The sequence below is a fragment of the Equus quagga genome, chromosome 22 (genome assembly GCF_021613505.1).
Source record: "Equus quagga isolate Etosha38 chromosome 22, UCLA_HA_Equagga_1.0, whole genome shotgun sequence".
Lineage (NCBI taxonomy): Eukaryota > Metazoa > Chordata > Mammalia > Perissodactyla > Equidae > Equus > Equus quagga.
Genome location: NC_060288.1, coordinates 24,245,343 through 24,263,487, shown reverse-complemented (window position 1 = coordinate 24,263,487; position 18,145 = coordinate 24,245,343). Strand labels below are relative to the sequence as shown.

At 42.1% G+C, this 18,145-nt stretch overlaps 1 long non-coding RNA gene across 1 annotated transcript in view; it reads right to left on the bottom strand.

The window, feature by feature from the left end:
• Positions 1-14,268: 14,268 nt before the first annotated feature.
• The window catches only part of LOC124231769 (uncharacterized), a 7,416-nt gene continuing 3,539 nt past the window's right edge, over positions 14,269-18,145 (bottom strand). Inside the window, exon 2 of the long non-coding RNA XR_006886670.1 lies at positions 14,269-14,707. This is a non-coding gene — a long non-coding RNA (uncharacterized LOC124231769). The remainder of the gene's footprint in view (positions 14,708-18,145) is intronic.

Here is an 18,145-nt window from a genome sequence, read left to right as displayed (position 1 = left end):
CCACTGAAATAGCCCACCCGAGCCCTACTCCTTCAGATCCTACAGAGCAGTTTATTAAGGGGATTGGGAAAAAGCAGCACACTTTTTGGAGCTCAAGAACTGGATGCTGGAGAGAAAGGAGATGTTGCTGGGGACTCTGGCTGTTGCCTCTATGCTGCTGGAGCAGCCTCTGCAGGGGTCAGCGCCCTGAGGAGGGAAGAGGAGGACTCCAGGGGAGAAGGAAGCAGAGCTCCTTGGCTCTTGGCCACCTTTCGGGGGAGGAATTCTTCAGGGCTGGCTTCTTCCCTTCAGTCTTTGCTGCCTGCTTTTCAAAACCACTTTGTGTATCTGCAGATGGGGCATCAACTGGGATTTCCATGGGAGTTGGGTAATTTCCAGATAGCTCAGTGTTTCCTCCCGAGCTGGGCACAAGACCTGACACATCTAATGCTTTTAAGTTGTGTTAAGTCATTACTTTGCTTTGTGACGAGTGTTGAGGGCATAGCGCAGCATCTGAGCCGGGCTCTTCCTTGTGCATTTGGGCAAGTAGTTTGAGTCTCTAGACTAAAGTATGTTCATCTGTAATGTAATGTAATGTAAGATTCTTGGAGTTATGATATATAAAGTATCTTTAAACTTTAAAATAATATTTGAACACTCCACATTTTTATGTTTTTCCAGCACTATGCTGGGCAAACAGTGGTAGCCTGAGAAGTTGAATTATGGAGTGCTTACATATGAGTCTTGGAGAATTCTGGGACTCTTTCTCCCACTTTATGACCCATCTCCTTACAGTGTGGCATCAAAGGAAATATAAATCCAACTCCAAAAATAGATAGGGCAAAGTCACCATCCATCTCAGCAAAACTGCGTTCAATTCCACTAACCCTCAGTGTCCCTCTGCCAAAATTTCTCATCTTTCTTTCTCCCATCCCCCCTTCCCAAGGTTGTGAGCTATTCCCTCCCACCCAAGGGAACCTCTCTGCCTACACTAAACTTTTTCAATTCTGCAACCCTATACATTACCACTGAAAGGGAGGAGGAAGAGGAGAAGCTCTTCCTATTCTTGTCTCTGTCATATATGAGTCTAAATGCCATGTAACAACATTTTCCCAAGAGATACAGTTTTACTTAAAGTGCTAGCAATATAGATCCTTGACCTTTCAACACAAAGTTCCTCTAGTTTCTCAAGGCATTTTAGGTCAGTGCCTTTCAAACATTAATGTGCATTGAAAATCTCCTGCAGATTCTGTTAGAAATACAGATTCTGGGATGGGGCCTGGGAGTCTGCATTTCTAATAAACTCCCAGGTGATGGCCAGTGCAGCCGATCCTTGGACCTCACTTTGAGTGGCAGGGTTTAGATGACCTCATTTGTTCTATAATTCCCTTAGAAACGCTGCAGTGGAGTTATTAAAATTATTTTCATTGTTGCATTTCTCATTTTACAATGAGGCAACCTAAGGAATCCTGGCTGGCTTGTGATTTCACCTCCTCTTGGCTTGGAAGCCAGAGCTGGAGGTCTCTGGCCAGTGGATAGTGTGTTGGAGATGGTGCCACGTGGTGCCCTGTCTGAGATGGACAGAGACATGTTAACAGGAACCAGTAGTTGGGACATTTCTCTATGGGTCTTTCATGAATCAAAGATCTGGCTACTGTTTGAAAGAATGTCTTGAATGGGTTTGTTGGAAGATCCAAGGAACCACTGTTTAGGCCAGTTCTCAAATGTCATTGTAGCCTGAGGCAGGAGCAGTGTGAATGAGTTTTTTCAGTTGAAGAGAAAAGGCAAGAGTCTTGAAGTAACAGGGAGCCACTGGGCTAATCATTCAGCTGAATCTGCCCAGCTCTCGTTAGCATATCCTCCCTTACAGAGATGGACTGAAAAGGGAAGTTGGAGGATTCAGGCTATGGAAGGGACAGAATGACCTGGGGGCTGAGGACTGGGGACTAGAAGTCTGATGTTCAGTGGAGAACAAGACCCAAGAGTTGATGATCACACTGCTGGGCAGAGAACATTAGAAAGGGGAAAACATCAGCCAGTTGCTTTCTTAAACATTATTGTAAAGCAAACCATGTCATAACTGAAGGGACCTCAGAGACCTTCTGGTCCTAACCCTCCATTTGCAGATAAAGGAACATCCAGGAAGTTGGGGGACTTGCTCAAGGTCATACTACTAGTTGGGGCTTTTAGCTGGCTTTTGAACTCATGGTCCTGAGCTCTTCATGACTGAACGTGTTGTTTCTCACATTCATTAACACTAACACATGAAATTATGTATAAAAATATTGTTCCCAGGAATTAATTTCAACTCTATTTCTGAAACTATATAGGCAGTGACCAGGAAAAAGTCAGTGAAAGAGGTCATCGTCATGTCCCCCAGAGCCCAGCGTGGCACCTGTGGGCACAGTCTGAGGCTTGCTTAGATGTCCACACGTCTCTCTAATGGAGAACTGACTACATACCCATGAGCATATTTAATTCCCATAACAGTCCCTTAAGTAGAGAGTATTACTCCAGTTTTACAGATGGGGAAACTGAGGCTCAGAGTAAGTAAATTGCCATAGGTCATGCATCTGCTGAAGTGGGATTCAGATCTGGGCCTGACTTCTCCAAAATCTTGTGCTTCTGCCACCCTCTGCCTAGTCCTTCACCCTGCTGTTCCCTCCTTGAGTGTGCCAGGAGCCCTCACCAGATGCTCTGGGAACAAGACTTGGTTTTCTTCAACACTGGGAGAAGGAGTGGAATCCAGGGGAAATGGTACCTGAAGCTTGCCTAGTGGGAGAGGCAAGATAGAGGGAGGACAAAGCAGGACAATCGACGGCAGAATGCTTGCTTGGTTTTCAACCTTCATTGTACAGTTTTTCCTCTCTGCTCTTGTTTCTATGAAGGGATCAATCAAGGTACTTTCCAGCAACTCTTCAGACTCTTGTTTTGATGAGCTGGAACAATAGTAGTTGTGTGGGTGGTGGGAGCCCCCTTTCTCACTTTTCTTTCCTTCTTTCCTGTCCTGACTCGAGGAGCAATAAGTCACCCATAAAACACCCCAAGAGTGTGGCAGGTCTGGGCAATACCCGGGTTTCTGCTACCATTTATGTGTAGTAACTACTCAAGGTTTCCTGCCCTTTAACAACATGTGTTGAGTGCTTGGGAGAAGAGCAGATAACTTCCATAACCCTCATATCTTTGCTCAACATTGACCATCAGATTGGAGTTCTGTTCATGTCTGCAGTAAGGTAGTCAGCTCGAAAGCAGATTTCTATTGGGAGAGATATTTTTCTCAATTTTTTTAATAGGTCAAAAACCAAATTAGATGACCCACATTATAGACCCAGACCATTTTTCCACGTAGATAGAGAAAATACCCCCATCCTTCAATGACAGGTAAGCTGGTTAGCCTACGATCCTTAGACAGAAGGATGTTGTGACGTGGAGGAAATGGAGAGCCCAGAGCCTGTCCCCTCTGGAACTGAGGGGTTTCAGAAGAAAGGAAAGAGATAGATTAAGGAGGACAAACTCTGGGGTTTTGGTTTACCCCGTCTCTCAGGACCAAGTGTCCTGAGACCTCCCAAGGAAGGAAGGAACATTAGAAACACTGGATCACTGACAGGAGCCTGGAACCTCAGAACTGGCAGTCTACTTCTCTGGGCAGAGGAAGGGGAAGCTTCAGGTCCTCAGAGAATGCCAGCCTTCAGCTCACCCGCACATCCAAGATGGCACAAGATAATGGCAAGTGGGTGACATACACCTAAGGCAGGGCTTCTGGATGCACTGGGTCTACAGTGGCACACTGGAGTCCCAACAGTCCCAGGTGCCACAAGAAGGGAATACAGCCATCTGAGAATGCCATCAGCCAACAGCGATCTCAGATCACTTCCGAAAAGCTTTGTAAGAATCCCGATATCAAGATCAGAAAAAGTGACCAGGTCCCCAGACTCTAGTGGGGGTGAAGCACATCACTCCAAAGGGCCAGATGAAGCCAGCAGTCCTTCAGAGGGACCAGTGCAGGAAGCTGCCCAACCCAGCCACTTTGTTGCACAGACTGGATATAGATAGTGGACACAAAATGGACCTAATCATCTTGTCTGCCATGCGATTGCGTGAGCCACACCTCTCCTCCATAACCAGGTGAACAAACTTCACTGGTTCACGCCTGTTGTCTGGAGATAATTATTAACTGTGCCTCTTTTCCCTCTCAAACGTGTCCTGAATTGATCTGACATGAGTGGCCATAAAATAAATATTATAGAATATGGTGCATATTGTGATTCCATTTATTAACTAGAAAAAAAATCACCTATATGTCTAAGATTTCTTGATGTTTGTACATCTGCAAAGAACCTGTTTAGAAGGACACTGCTAACAGTGGTTCCCTGGAAATTGAGTGGAAACATGGAAAGTGTCATGCTATCTTTATATGCATGGCTTGTTGTACCAGGCATGCGTTTTTTTAAATGGAAAAAAAAAGCATCTCATTTGGAGGATGAATTATAATGGTCACCTTGAAGAGGAGCCAGGAAGGACAATGGAAACTGAGACAATGAGAGCCTAAGCATTTCTGCTAAAGGAACTGAGCATTTTTCCTACACTGAGACGGTTTATGTTACCACAAAAAGACTAAGTTCACCAGATCATTCTAAACATAGTTTAGTTTGTTTTTCCTATTACCCAATGGGTTTGGGCTCATGAGGAAAATCAGATCAGCCACAGGGAAGAAAAGTAAACTTTTTCTGTCCCCATCTAAGGATAAGGTGAGTAGTTTTGTGACCAGGCTACAGTTGAATCCTGACTACTAATTTTGAAAGGTTTGTTACTCATTTCTTCCAATAGACAAAAATTGCACTATTCTTTTGCGAGAGCATAACCTGCTTTATTTCTCATCTTAAGGTTTCACTCTTGGTTCACACTCAAGCCTATCACCAGTGCTAGATCCCAACAAATGAGAGTGCATAGCAGGTCACCGTGCGGCAGATGCGTCACAGGGTATGGCTATGATCCCCTCGGCCTTTGAGAGGTCAGGTAGGGCCGGGCAGCTGGAGCCCCCTGGGCAGTCACTTCTGGTCTGGAGAAGCCTCTCCATTGGCCCCAGGGCTTGGATACATATTATCATTTGCTGCATATGCCATGACATGAAACAGCTTGGGAAACACTCCTAAGCAAATGAGATCTTGTGAAGTGTTGTGGTGTCAACAGAATCATTATTGCATCAAAATCTGAGAACACTCAGATAAAAGTTGCCCTACCTATGGGCTCCTGGGGACATTTTCATGCCTTCATGGCAGCAAGTAGACTTCAGAATCTACCTCTGGCCCTGTCCCTTCGTGGCCACAAAGGTAAGAATAAAGGGAGAGTCAGGGTCTGTAGAAGTCGGCAATTTGGGAACCCCTATGGAACAAACTCTTCTCTGGTTGCCTGCATTCCTCATTGCAGGAAGAGGATGTATTCATATAAGTCACTTGAGTTTTAGTATCGGGAGAGGAAAAGGGAAACTAACATTTATGGAGTTATGGAGAACCAAAAATATATACTCTCTACGTGCTGCACACTAGTCTCTCAACTAATCTTTCAACTACTCTGTGATATGCTATATGTCATCAATTTTAAGACACAGGATTTCCCCCCACAATTTAAAATCTCTGAAACTGAGAGCACCTTCAAATAAACAACCTCTTACAACCATTGTTTGCCAAGTAGAGGTCATGATCTAGTTATCATTGCCTAAAAATGCAAGAACATAAAAGTGTCAACACAAAACTTAGAATGACTTGGAGGAACGTCCTAGAAATAATAGTATAACCTGCTTTCAACCCCAGGAATCAAATGATTGTGAAGAGGAGGTGGGGAAGGCAGTGAAGCAGACGTGTTCAACAACATTTCTGAAGGAAGAGACGAAAGTTAGCTGATGCTACATAATTGTAAAGCCAGTTTGAGAGCCAGGCCAATGGTTTTGGTCTTCAACAGATTATTTTAAGAAATGCTGCATCACTAAGGTTTTTGATAGTAACGTCAAGAAAAATTATCCAGGGGCTGGCCCCATGGCTGGATGGTTAAGTTCGTGCACTCTGCTTCAGTGGCCCAGGGTTTTGTCGGTTCGGATCCTGGGCATGCGCCTAGCACTGCTCGTCAAGCCACGCTGAGGCAGCGTCCCACATAGCAGAGCCAGAAGGACCTACAACTAAAATCTACAACTATTTATTGGGGGGACTTTGGGGAGAAGCAGCAAAGAACCAAAGAAGATTGGCAACAGATGTTAGCTCAGGTGCCAATCTTTAAAAAAAAAGAAAGAAAGAAAGAAAAATTACCCAAAACTTGGAAATAAGGCAAAGAGAGGTTGGCATGTCATTTCAATGTCGTATAGGTCATTCAATTGTCTAATGGAATGTACTTTTGTTTGACTTGCTAACTGCTACTGGGTAAAGATTCACAATTTGTGAAGTTGCATGTTAACTTATAGGTTTTTGTCTGGTAGGGATGCAAATGATCTTTGTCTAATAGAAAAGATAACTCTGAAGGTACGTTTTATTGTCCTGTAGGACACTAAGCAGTTTTGTTTCTAATCTAGCAATCTTATTCCCACATACTTTTTCAATACCTATACAACCTTCGTTCCTGTCGTTCTCCTCTGAACCAGGTTTACCACCCTGCTGGTTCTCACATTAAGCTTTGACGGTTGTTATTCTATACTTGCATAAGAATCTTGTTTTTTTAACTTTTTGAAAAGCATATACTCCAACAATTATGGGGAAAAGTGATTCAAAAGAGACTCTGACTATGAAGAAGTTCACCAATTTATTTTACATTTACTTTCTTTTTAGGTGTACAAAAGGTGATTCTATATTCAAAATATAATTAAGTCCAAGAGAGAACTTACAGTAAATTTATAATAAAAATTCTAAGTGATAGGAAATTATCAAATTATCGTATCATAATTTAGTGGGCATTGGTACACAAAGGAATCAAAGAAATGCAGATCCAACTGAAGCAGAAAAGGAAGTCAGCTACAATCTGGGTGGGAATTGAGGAGGAACGCAAGATCTAAATATCTCAAACCCAAAGGTGTGGACCACTACACCCTGCAATTTGAAGGGCATGGGCTATGGCGGCTATAAATTATTCTCCTGTGTCCCATTAACATCATAGGATGGATCGGTACTACAGTCCGGGGGGCTGACGAGTAACCTTGAGCATCAACATAGAAAGCAGAATGGACATGGGTCAGGTTGACATACAGTTTCTTTATAGGGTAAATGCTTTTTAACACCAAGAAGATTTGGATTAATATGTAAACCAAATCCATCATTAATACCATTGTATTATATTTCAGGATAATCTGTGTTTACTTGGAATGTAATGTACTTATCGTATTAAAGATCATTTGCCCTATTGAAGGATCTAACTAATGAGCCTTGTGATTCCAATTTAAAATGTGCTTTTGAGTTATTTACACATATTAAATGGAAAGGAACAAGATTAATTATTTTATGTTTGAAAACAATATTGAGTCATTTCACAGACTTAACAAACTGCCTTATTTATATTTTGTTTCATCTGATTTTAAAAAGTTATTATAAAGTATTTGGAAAGGCTTTTCAGGCAGATGTGCTCAAAAAGGTGTCTTAATATGATAAGTTTACAAATGGAATTACAATGTTTGAGGGGATCCCATGATAAACTTAATTAGCCCCCTTAAATATTCTAAGTGTATTTCCCTATTTTTTAATATTCAGGTTTCTTCTTAAGTATTTCAATTGCTGATTGACAGACTTTCCCAAATAGTAAATATGATTGTTGTGAACGTACTTTACTAATAAATAAAATAAGATTTGGAAGTTGAACGTAAAAACTAGCTTATTTTTTTAATTTTGTAACTCCAATAAGTTGAATATTAATTTTTCAAACCAGATAGTCACTGAATAATCTTTTCTACACCCGGACACCCACATTAACTTTTTAGGGGCTGGGGGGTAGAGGAGGAAGATTGGCCCTGAGCCAATCTGTGCCAATCTTCCTCTATTTTGTATGTGAGTTGCTGCCACCATATGACTTGATGAGGGGTGTGTATGTCCACACCTGGGATCCGAACCCACAAACGCCAGGCCACCAAAGTGGAGCACATGCACTTAATCACTATGCCACTGGGCCAGCCCCCCACCTTCACTTTTGAGTAGAGCAAGCCTGGTGCAGAGCAGGAAGACGGCCCAGCTCATCGTCACTTCCCCTTTCTGAACCTCCATCTGTACAATGCGTAGGTCCTCAGTGAATGAGAGCTCTTCTAGTCTCTTCTTCCTTGTCCCTGCACAGTCTGATTTTTCTTTCAGTCCTAACGTTTCAAACACTGGGTGTCAGTATTGCTCAAAAGCACAGACCTATTCTCAGAGTCAGGATGTAAATTGTTTAAGTAAATCCATCGACAAATCATGCAAGAAAGCTTTTAAATGTGTTTGCAAGCTGAACGGCAGCAGCAAAGCCAATTGTTATTCAGATCCCTGAAGTTGGCGTGCAGGTTTCACGAGTTCTTCCACTCGACCCGGGCAAGTCTGCAGTTCTGTTAGGAACTTTCCAACCCCATCTGCCCTTTCTAGGCGCTTCCTTTCCATGCAAGGGACCACTTGTTATAAAACAATGGAGGGACTTTGAATTGCTGGTCCCCTTCATTAAGAGTAACTGCTCCCTGCAGGCCTAAAAGCAAGAGGGAGGGGAAGAGGATTTAAACACAGTAGAGGGAAAATGGACAATGAAAGAGATACATTAAATTGATCGCAGCTTATTATTAACAATGGCGGAAATAAATCGAACTCAATAAATTGAGGCTCTCAGCTTCTGGAACCCATCTGGGCACCTGACATTCACCTCCAGCATCAGAAACGCTTCATCCTGTTGCTCCTCATTTTATGCTTCCTCTTCTCTATCCCCAAACGCAGGTAGAGACATGGATTTGTTTGGTTGGTTGATTGCTTATTGTAATTGCTTTAACCACAACTGCCCAGTGCTTAGGACTCAGATTATTCTCCACTTGGGGGTTTTCAAATTGGACTTTCTTCTGCCCCCTTATCTTATCTTGCTGCTCTTCCCCCACTCCACCAAAGGGAGAGCACAGTGCCGCTGGCAGCAGTGGGCAGTTAGAAATAAACAGTCATGTGTGACTGTGGCAACCTCTCTGGTCTGGTCGTTATCTCTTCTCTCTCTCTCTCTCTCTCTCTCCTCTTTCCCGCTCACCCCTTCTTTCTGTTCTCTCTTCTTTCTCTCTGTTCCTTTTTCATAAAGTGAAATCTATCTACTCCATGAAAGAGTTTCTCTGTGAGTAATTCTACCACTTAGTTTTCTAACATTCATTCTTGACTTTTGAGGGGGACTTTTGCCATTTCGTCTGACACTTCTCATGATTTAATGAACATGAACCACTTTCTCGATAAGCCAAAGAGAAAGGGGCTTGTGGGTGTTAACCACCTAGCATTGCCCTAGGAAGGCAGTATGGGGCTCGGTGCTCCATGGAGGAAATGAAGAGTTGAGTCTGGAATGCATGTTGTTATTCAGCAACTTGCAGGTGCCCCGCGCAGTTGGGGGTCACACTCTCTAGTCTGAAAAGATCTTCCAACAGGAGGAAGCCATTGTCCTTGGCCTGACCGAGTCCCTGTTGAAGAAGCTGGAGGAAGGAGACAAGACTGCCTTGCTGCTGGTCACACAACCAGTGAAGGATCAGATTCTCTGGGTACAGCTAGGCCAACTGCAGTTTGGGCCTGGACTCCAGAAGGGTCTGGAACGAGCAGAAGTTGATACTGATTCACCCTCAGCAGCATCGTAGCACTTTGCTTCCATGCTCCACCCAGCTGCCTGGCCAAGCTCTCCTCTTTGTCAGTTTCTGTGGCTCTTGGTCATTCCATCATCTCAGTGGGATCATTATTTCTATCACCCACATTGTTGTCTTTGGTGTTACGGAGCCTTTAGAAAGCCTTTTGGCGAGCATATTTTGGAATCTGACATCTCTGCTTTGGACCCATCAGTTGACAGGTATTTAATTACACACTGTTTGGTAATCTGCTTTTTCCCCTTGACAATTATGGTGGACATTTCCCTTCTGTTATTTAGTAGACTTCTAAATATTATTTCAACAGTTGTGTTGTAATCCATCACGAGATATCCCACGATGTATTCCTTCCTGTTGGACATTTAGGTTATTTCCAAATTTTCAGGACTCCAAATAATGCCTTGATAAGTATCAGTGTAGCAAAATCTTTGCAATCATTCTTTTAAATATTTTAAAAATACACATGTACTGAATGAACACATGCTCTTGGTAAAAAAGCATTACAGATGTGAGTAAAGTCCCTATTAATAACCAGCTTTAATCTAGTCACAGTCATTGTTATAGAGATAACTACTGTTATTGGTTAATGCATGTCCTCCTCTTTTTTAAGGTGTTTGCATGTATTTTCATGGATCTAAGTAAAATATATAGTGCTGGATAGTTTTTATTTGTGAGGCTGGAAGTGGTGCACAGATGCTAACACGCTATATACATATTCACTCAGCAGCGTATCTTAGAGATGTTTCTATGTCAGCAGAGGAAGGTCTGCATCCCTCTCTGTAAGTGCTGTGTAGGATTCCACAACGAGGACAAACCCCTGCTTATTGAGCTATTTCCCCATTGCCAGGTATTTGGGCTCTTTTTAGTTATTGGTAAGACAAGAAAGGCTGCATTAGATCTTTTCCTCCTGCATATGTGCAAATGTTTCTCTGGGAAGATTCAGAGAAGCAGAATGGTTGGATCATAGAGAAGTCACAGTGGTCTCATGGTTAAGGTCTGGTGTACCCACCGCCCCAGAAGCAGCCCAGGTTCAGTTCCCCAGTAAGGGAACCACACTGCCCATCTGTCTGTTGTCATACTGTGGTGGCTGTGTGTTGCTGGGATGCTGAAAGCTACGCCACTGGTATTTCACACACAAGCAGGGTCACCCGTGGTGGACAGGCTTCAGCAGAGCTTCTCGATTAGACAGACTAGGAAAAAGGAGCTGGCTGCCCACTCCCAAAATACATGACCATGAAAACCTATGAATAGCAGCAGAGTGTTGTCTGATACAGCGCCAGAGAGTGAGAGGATGGCACAAAAAGACTGGGCAGGGTTCCACTGTGCTGTACACAGGGGCGCTAGGAGTCAGAATCAACTCCACGCATTAACAACAACAAAGCGAAGGCACGTTTTTAATTTTAAAGGATCCTGTCAAATCTCCCATCAAAGTGGCTACACAAATAACACTTCCACTAGAGATCCGATGAGGGTGTGTGTGTCACTACAAGCCTGCCCATGTTTGTGTGATAAAACTTGGAATTGTTGCCGCTCTGATTAAAAACAGTCTCTTGTATTTTATTTGCATTTCCATGATTTCTAGTGAGATTAAGCATCTTTCCAAGTTGATTGGCTATGTTAGGTCACATTCCTGAAAGTTTAGTTGCTGGGTCAAATGATATGCGGCATATGTGTGTAAGTGCATCTCTATTTCTATATCTGTGTATCTATGCCTTGGGGTATGTATGTGTCTTTCTCTTTATTTATTTATTTTTCGCAGGGAAAGATTCACCCTGAGCTAACATCTGTTGCCAATCTTCCTCTTTTATTTTTTTCTCCCTGAAGCCCCAGTGCATGGTCGTATATCCTACATACAAGGTGTAAGTAGGTGTAAGTCTTTCTAGTTCTTCTATGTGAGCCACTGCCACAGCATGGCTACTGACAGACGAGTAGTGTGGTTCCATGACTGGGAAATGAAGCTGGGCCACTGAAACAGTGAACCATCAGGGTTGGCTCTCTATCTCTTTAAAGGTTATATATATTTTTTTCCAACATGCCCTTCTGTAATAATTCAAGCAAATGTATACTCTCACTACAGAATATATAACTCTATTTTTTCATACTCTCTACAGCATGGAGTTCTAAATCTTTTGGGGGTTTTTTCCTGAAAATTTGGAAGGTAAATATAGCAACTCATTTATTTTAAATTGTTTTCATTAAGAGTAAGATTGACTACTTTCTTACCATTTTTTGCACTTTATATTTCTTTTTTTTGTGAACGGTTTATTTCTTTATTTCTCCTATTTTTGTGTGGCGTTGTTCGTCTTTATTCCTGTGTGGATTTATAAGAACTCTTTACACACATTAAGAATGTTAACCTTGTGACCAGCCTGGTGGCACAGTGGTTAAGTTAGCATATTCTGCTTCGACAGCCCAGGGTTTGCTGGTTCGGGTCCCAGGTGTGGACCTGTGCACCGTTTGTCAAGCCATGCTGTGGTAGGTGTCCCACATATAAGGTTGAGGAAGATGGGCATGAATGTTAGCTCAGGGTTAATCCTCCTCAAAAAAAAAAAAAAAGAATGTTAACATACACCTGAGGGTTCAATAAGGTCCAGATAGTTCAATAAAAATTATATCCCTAACATATTAATACATAATATAAAAATATATATAATATGTAATAATATTCCTAATAATAGTATAAATTCCTCACAGTGTGGTAGCATGCTGCCGTGGAAGGGGCCCCTGGGAAAATCCACTTTGGGGACTACAGCCTCTCAAACAAATAAATTTAACTTTATAAGAAGACTGTCTTCCTCTGGTTTCCGTATTGTCTTTCCATTTATAAAGCTGGCTGATAGAGCGTCGAGATAAAGCAGCAGAGTTTGAATGTTTGAGTGTGATTAGACTCCAGCTGTTCACTGTTAAAGGATCGGCAGGTGACTTATGCCAGGTCATCGCAGGTCCCGGATGCCTGGCCATTGTGCACAGGAGCCAAGACCACACCAGCTTCAAGGGAGCAAGCGGGGCTTGAGGCCCCAGAGCTCCTCTGCCGTCCCACAGGCTGGAACGTGCAGCTGGAGGGGTCACTGAGGGCCTTAACTTCTCCCTTTTGGCAGGGCATCCTCCCGTTCTCCCCATGAGAGAAAGTTCGCCTTGGCTCAACCTGTTTCTTGAAAGTCTGTGTTTTCTGGGTAAAAGCTCCCTCAGTGAGAAGAAGAACTCATCCTTGGTTTTATCTCCAGAACTAGAAAGCTAGTTGATAACAAAATAAACACACATAATGGACAGTATGGAATCTATACGTAAGGCTGACTCGCAAGATTGGCTCACAGCACAGCCCCTAGCCTAGAATCATTCACGGCGGGTTCAAATCCCAGCTCTACTCTTACTGACACGCAGCTTTGACACAGGGCTCTACTTTCCAGACATCAACTTTTTCATCTGTGAAATGGGAATCATATTATTCCTGCCTGAGGAAGGCAGAACAGCTGAATTAGTCCACCCATGGATTCTGGCCCAACAAGCATTTTATATGCAATAACTCTAATCATTATTTCTCCCTCTACTCTCAGAATAGAGACAGATCTCTGTGTGAATGACGCTTTCCGCAGTAGTAGGAAGGGGCATATTAGGGCGTATAAATTTCTTCTGAAACACCATAGTTATTAAGGAGCCTAGTATGGTTAGAAGGACTTTTCGTGTTTGTCCTGGATATGACATCAGGTTTTTCAAAAATCTCACTTCGGTTGAGGAGTCTGGCAACCATGGATTACCCAACAACGGTTACCATGGCTGCAAGGAGGAAGCAGAAAGAACCTCCCCACAGTGTTTACTGAAGGGAAGGGAGTCAATAGCTCCTGTGGTTAAGTGATGACTGTGCTTAGGTCCTTCAGACTCTAAGACAGAAATGACTGCAAAACTCATAGAAAAACACAGCCACCCCTTCCCAGGAAATCACAGAATGTACCTCAGCACACTGAGAGAAGTCGTTCCCGACTCCATCGACATGTCCCCCACAGAGAGACATGGCGAAGGCCTCCTTTCTTCCACGTCGTAGGGGATGTTCTGTCCTGAGTTTCACCATATTCTATAGTTGTGTTTACATTCTCAGCATTTTAGGAACACTTTTGCTCATAAAATAAAAGTGGCTGATTCCTACTGGCCCAGATTTCTGGATTAATTGTAATAATTGTGGAAATGGAGGAAGAATTCATGAAGTCACTGGTGCCTCCCCAACCTGTATGGGGCTGTTTTCATTGATAGATGGTTATGATCTGTAAAAGGGGGATACTGATAGTTGTTAAAGGAGAATGAGCTTTAGTTGGGCAGATCTGGCTTTGAATTCTGTCTCTACTCCTTAGAGACTGTGTGACACATGTTAATTATTTAGCATCTCTGAGCCTCAGATTTCTCATCTGCAAACTGAATATAACACTTATATTGAATATCACACTTATGTCACAGGATGTTGTGAGCATTAGAGATGGCATAAAGAAAACAGTGAGCATGGTATGGGAATACAATTGCCTTCTGTGGAAGGCTGAAAAATGACCCCCCAAAGATGTCCACGTCCTCAGCTCTGGAACCTGTGACTGTTGCCTTGTATGGCAAAAGGGACTTTTCAAGTGAGATTACGTCAAGAATCTTGAGGTGGGGAGATTATCCTGGATTAGCTGGGATGACCCACCACCAGGTGGGCCTAGTGTAATCACAAGGACCCTTATACGAGGAGGTAGGAGATCAGAATGAGCAGTGGAAGAAGGTGATGTGACCACAGAAGCAGAGGTTGAAGTGATGCATCCAAGCCAGGGAATGCAGACAGCCTCCGGAAGCTGGAAGAGGCAGGGAACGGCTTCGCCGCTGGAGTCTCCAGAAGGAACCAATGCTGCCAACACCTTGGTTTTAGTCCCGTGAGACTCTTTTCAGACACTCTGACCTCCAGAACTGTAAAATAATAAATTTGTACTATTTCAAACTACTGGGTTTGTAGCAGTTTGACATAGCAGCAACGGGAAACCAATACAACTTTCTACAAATGGCGGTTATGTTCATGACCAAGCACAATAATGTTTATTCAAAATGTGGAAAAAATTTTGAAAATTGTAAAGTACTGTGTGCAAATTATTATCATCAATGTTCCTGTCTTATTCTGCTTACATTTAAACCAAATCTGCTGCTTCTGAACTTTGTTTTTTAATATTTTCCTATTACTGTATCCATGGATGGCAAAGCCATACTTCCATCCTTTTTACCATTTTACAAGATTTATATCTTAAGAGACAGTCCAGTATAGTCCTTGCCTCACAGGGATATAGACTATTGACCTCCCACCACTCATGGGTTTGTGTCACATAAGACACTCTAACTACTTGATCTGAGCACTAAGGGTGAAGAGCTAACGAGCAGGAAAAAGAAAACAAGGTACTCAAGTAGACAGTGGCAGAGACTGCCAGGAGTCTCCCAATATCCATTCTCTCCATATTCTATAAAGATTTTTATCTGGGCACATGGCCACCCAAATAGGCATGTCATTTCTCAGATTGCCTTGAAGGTAGGTAAGGTCATTGACTAAGTTCTGGCCAATGAAAGAGAAATGAAATTGACATATGCAACTTCAAGGAAATGTCCTCAAAGGGAAGCTCTATGCCACGCCCCTTTTTGTATCTCATTCCTGCTGGCTGGATGACAGATGTGATGGCCACCTCCAACCACAACACAGAAGCCAAGTGTTGAAGACGGTGAAGCAGCAAAATGGAAGGAGGTGGTTCCTTGGTGACTGTGAAGTCAATGTACCAGCAGTCCAGTTCATATGCCTATGTTCACATCAAAATGTATCTTGTTCGAGTAGCTATTTTTATTTCTTTGGTGGTGGGATAGAATTGGTCATTCACAATCAAACCAAACCCTTACTATTATAAGACTTATTACAGAACTTACTATACAGGAGTGTTAGTATCACAGCTTACTATAAAAATAGAAATCCTGGAGGAAGCATACAATATCTTTATCAAAAACAGGGAAAGAGAGAACATAAAAGAGATGTAATTGTACCACAAATAAAATCATGATTTTCAATTGTTAAGATAAGCATAGATAAATTGAAGTCGATGATGGTAAGGATTGAGACCTGATGAATAACTAGGAAGGTCAAGTGGAAAGGAGATGAAAACTTAGAGGAAAAATTCAGAGACTGAGGAACACCAAGGAAAATGTTAGCCTTGATGACAGACCCAGAAGAGCAAATATGTGATTACAGATCTGCAATCTCTTATCTGAAACCATTGAAGCGGGAAGAATTTTGGAATTTAGATTGTTTCAGCTTTGAGAAGTAATACAGTATATAATATACATTTTGATGTGTATATATATTTTATGTATGTATATATTTACATTTTTATGTATGTTATACATATTTTACATTATATATATTTACATATTTATAGTCTATACTATGTAACATCCCCAGAAGGATGTGGGAAGCACTCTGAAATCAAACATTTTCAGGAGCAAAACACGTGAATATTCACTCTAATTTTTTAAATGACTAAAAATAGCCTCACATCAGTTCCGGTTATGTTTTTCCACCAAATGTGTTTGCTGAAAATTTGTTTTTTAAAAAACACAACAAAATAAAAATAAAAAATACAAAAACTTTAGATAAGGGATTGTGAACCTATATCAGGATTTCCAGTAGAAGTAGAAGAGTACTCATGGAGGAGAGATAACAATTCAAGAAGTAGAGGAAAATTGTCCCTAGCTTGAAGAAAAGCTGAGTCTATAGTCTGGAAGAGTTTCATACATTCTAGGCAAATTGATCAAAAGAGGCATACCCTAATTTTTAAAACTTCTGAATTCCAAGGACAAAAAGGAATTTATTCAAAACTTCTTGACTTTCAGAAGGGAACATTTGTTACATACAAAGGGAAAAATTAGCTGACATTTGGCTTCTTTTCTGCCACACTAGGAACCAGAAGGAATTCTAGGAAACATTATAGACTGCTGAAAGAAAAGGACTATAATGCAGGAATCATATGCAGCCAAGATATCGTTCCCTGTTTCAGTGAAAGTAAGATCTTTACAAATATGCAAGGACTCAGAGACTACAGCACATAGATATGGAGCCTAGGGATATAACTGGAAAATAACTTGACTGAAAGGTCAATTTACCAAGACATCTACTTATGAACAGGATGCAGTAACAGGAACCAGATCTGTCTTTCCGCCTGAAACAGCTAAAAATCTGGACAAAATATATACAACAATGGTTTGCAGACTTTGACTATCAAGCATCACGAGATTGTGCTTCCTGAGAGAGAGGAATCATCTGACTGACCCAGCTTACTGCCTGGAGAGAGTTTCCAAGGCGTAACATGGGGAGGAGAATCCTGGCTCAGCCCAGCTGTCTCCACACTTTGAGCAGACGGTGATGGAGCTCTGAGACCCAGGCAGTTAGAGTTGCACAGCAGAGTACCAGAGGAGAGAGCTGCAGAGAGACAGCACCAAAGATCCTCAGAGGCTCGCTCTTGAGACTTTGGCACACTATTGATGAGAGTATGCCTATGAGGAAACTATACAAGGCCAGAGAAAGGACCCCCGGAAAGGAATACAGGGAATGCAATTATATTGGCGGAGGTCACGCCCACTGGGTGACCTACTGTCTATGGCGGCTTTCGCTATAGTGCAAGTTGAGTGGTCAAGACAGAAACAGTGTGGTCCACAAAGCCTGGAATGCTTACACTTCATAGAAAAAGTTTGCTGACTCCTGGTGTAGGGGATTAAAAAGAATACTTTCGAGTTGAAATACTTGGGCTCAAATTCCTACTGCATCACTGTGTGACCTTGAGTAAGTTACTTAACCTAAGCTTCAGTTTTCTGTCTGTAAAAATGGGCATAATGTAGGCACCTTCCTCACACACACATACAGTGGTTGTGAAAGTTAAATGAAGCAAAAGACCGAAAATGCTCTCAACCCTAACTGACATTAAAGAAAGTAAAAGAGAAAATAAATAATTTTTTTAAAGGTTAACTATTTTTGTTCAGAGGCAGACAATTCTCAGTTGCTTTGGGGTTTCCATCATAAAATCAAGCCATGTGATTGACCTAATACCATCTATAACTTCTGCATCACTCCCCCCACCTCCCAATGTGACTAAAAGAGATGGGTCAAAATGGCATTTTTAGTGCTATTTGTGCAAGCTGTATGTCTAGGCAAGCTCTAAAATCCATGGTAACACAGTCATATCACCCCATCCTCAAGGTGAATTAAAAATTCCAGGGGGAAGATGGTTTCTTTATCTCTTTGCCCCTTCCAGCGTTAAGGAGAGGGTCTTACATTTAGGAACACTTGATAAGTGTTTGGGATGGATGATGGATCAAAGGTGG